We start from the raw sequence: 3,215 nt of genomic DNA, 5'->3' as shown, positions 1-3,215 counted from the left end.
TATTTTCTCAAAATTTGCTGTACATAAATTTATATGAAAGACAATGAAAGTTGCATAATGAGTGAAAAAATATAACAAATGCAGGGATAATCTAAAATATCTAAGGTAGCTTGAAAAAATTCAAAGCAATGCTACTATAAGTAGCAAACACTTTCCTCCTCTGCCTAATAAAGACATTGATAAAACAATTAAGAAAACTTGATTTGCTGATGCAATAAATTCATAGATATGCCAACCTGTGCTTCAAAGGCATTGTGAGTGAAGTTGTATTGACAAACCATAACTTTTAAAAACATAAAAAATATAACCATTAGTCAGTGTTTTCAGTTTACTTTGGAACCCTCTAAAACAAGAATGATGCACTGCAATAGACTTATTTTATGAAGCATTTCACTCTCAAGGAGATAATTCCTGAACACCATTTTCATTCAAACCAAGTGAATACTGGCCTCTTGAAACTTACTTCCAACAAGCATAGTGGGAGTTCAGGCTATAAACACAATGCTGACACACCAAGGGCTTGATGCTTGCTCAGTTTGATAACCGCGCCAAAGCAAATCAAAAGAAAAGTAGTTCCCTTTCTGTATCTTATCTACCTTCAACCTGCTCTTTAATGTACACCTTTCAGTACTCTTCTGAAATTATCTATAACTGCCTATTCTGTTCTGCAGCCACTAATCAAAACATCCTCTACATGCATACACTGCACAAAAATAACTGCTTGCTGTCCAAGACAAACTTGACTTGGCATTTATATAGACTATCACCAAGTTTCTTTGCAGGAACTGTGTTACTACAAATTATGCACAATGAAGGTGTGTGTGAATATCACATGAACCCAGTTGCAACTTTTGAAATGGATGCAACTATATTTGGGGTAAACTTAGCACAGATGCAGGTGTGGGATTATAATGGCAATCATAGTGCAAGAAAAAACAAGAAAATTAATAATTATTCTCTTATGTAATGACCCTGATGTAAAATACAATCATTCAAACAAATGTTTGCACACACAAATAAATACTGCACACCAGATATGGGAGGAGCAGAAATACTTAAAGCAGATGGTCTTAAAAAGTACTAATACATTTAAATGCATTACATGAATGACCTTCAACCTCCATTTTACCCAACTTGCACAATTCTGAAGAAACATTCTGACACACCCTTGATGACCTTTCTGTTCTTTCTTGAAATCTTACTCATTTTACACATACTCATTTTCTATTGCTTTCCTGGTCTCCCCCATTTAGTTTATGAAAATAACTAAAGGCTTTAGGCATGGACTGGCTTGAATTGGGATGCAAGATCAAGCCTCTGTTGCCCATCTGTTAGGATAATGACAGTGTTGTGGTTTCTATGATGCAATAAGCCACTGTTACAAGATGGTTATGCTGCACAAGTAGAGCTGCCATTCTCACTACACATTCTCTCTTGCGTAATACCCTTAGAAAATCAGACACTGTGCTAGAAACCTTCATAAAAACAGCACAGCAGCTATTCCTTTAATTCTTATCCTCACCAATTTATCCCTGTGTCAATTGTCTGACAGGGTCTCTCTTCCCAGGCTCTGGAACAATCTTCCTGCCTGCTCTTTCCCAGTTTCTTACAACTTGTCCACTTTTAGAAAGTGGTGTAAACAAGTTTGATCTTTCCTTTTCTCTTGTTGATCATTGATAATCTGTTTATACAGGCATTTTCCTCAGCATAATGAATTACAAGAAAAATGTTTCACAACTACCAATAACATCCACTTAAAAAACAGCAAATAGAAGCTTAAGTACAAAGTAAAGTGTGTCAGTACCATTCCCAGCACCTGGGGGAATAGCTGAACTATACAACCAGGTAAAAAACACTATGAAGGTCAAGACCAAAGGGACTTACACCTGCCAAGTCATGCACAAAAGTCTACTTCCACTCACATGATATGGCAGCCATGTAAGCCTGCAGCCTGGCTCTCTTCCAATAGACCAGAGAGCTACGTCAGAAGCTATAAATAAGAGTGCCACATCCCAAACCCCAAAGCACAACATTCATTGAGGACTCAATACTATTATCAGATGCTACTATGTTCCAGGAACCGTGGTACTCTATGATCACCTTCCAGATTTGCTGAATTAGCCCTTCCACGGCTAATAATTCTTGGCTTAAAGTATCTATCCAGATTTAAAGAATTCAGTAATACATCATAAAAAGGTATTAAAAGATCTCATAGTACCTAACCAAAAGGTACTGGCAAATCAATGAATATAGGAATAACTACTGCCTGACATACATGGCTTTGGCCAAGGTCAGAGGAAACCAGCTAACCTGGTGGAGTGCCAAGCACAACTTGTATTTGCTACTTTATTCATACAAGCTCTACTCAAGAAACTGGCATGTCTCTCATTACAAAAAAGCAAAACCTATTCCAAGGACAAATACCTTTCAACTGCTTACCAGTGATTCACAAAAAAACATAACAAAATGTAAGTATAACACTTCAAAATTACATTAACTGAATTCTGTTGCAGTCAATATTAACATTAACCCTTATCTTGCATTAGTGATTTGTTGTCATTCATACCTTCTCTACTATTTATCAGAGGTTATTGTGTCAAGAGGAAGGGGATAAAAATAAGTTGGTAAGAGCAAAAAGATAAAGCAAGTCATTCCCCACATTATCATGATTTTGTCAAGGTTGCTGATAAGAGACCAAAATCTGTGACTAGACCTTTGGCACTTCATATCTTTCTTCCATTGGCCAAGGACACAACCACCAGATAGCATTCAACACAATCTTTTATGCTTGGAGCTTTCCACCACTCAACCTCATAACCCCTTGACAGTCTGGTCTTAACAGGACACTTCCTGGTGCTGTAACATGGTTAAATCATGGTGCACAGTTTGTATCAAATTTGTGAACTGCAAATTGAAAGAATATTAAACTAAGAAGATTCAAGGATGCTTATATATTTCATAAGGGTATATGATAACAGGATAGGAAGGGTGGAGAGAGGGAGAGAAAGAAGGGAGGGGATTCACACATATGTGAAGCAACTCTTTAATAATTGGATTCTTGCAACTGGCAATAAGCCATTCTCCATGTGTTTTTGATTCTAGGGGACTGCAATTTACACACACACTGACCTTATGGAATGACATTATGGTTATGATTTCACTCAGACCAGAAAACACCTTTCTTTAGCACCAGTTATGTATACAGAAAATGGCAT

General features: G+C 36.9%; 1 protein-coding gene across 1 annotated transcript in view; it reads right to left on the bottom strand.

Moving 5' to 3' along the window:
- LOC119591502 (probable citrate synthase 1, mitochondrial) overlaps positions 1-3,215 on the bottom strand; it is a gene marked incomplete in the record, with an annotated part of 14,355 nt that overhangs the window by 6,670 nt on the left and 4,470 nt on the right.

This window comes from Penaeus monodon, chromosome 28 (assembly GCF_015228065.2).
Source record: "Penaeus monodon isolate SGIC_2016 chromosome 28, NSTDA_Pmon_1, whole genome shotgun sequence".
NCBI lineage: Eukaryota > Metazoa > Arthropoda > Malacostraca > Decapoda > Penaeidae > Penaeus > Penaeus monodon.
The sequence above is the reverse complement of the archived record's forward strand: the minus strand, read 5'-3'. Positions and strand labels throughout refer to the sequence as shown.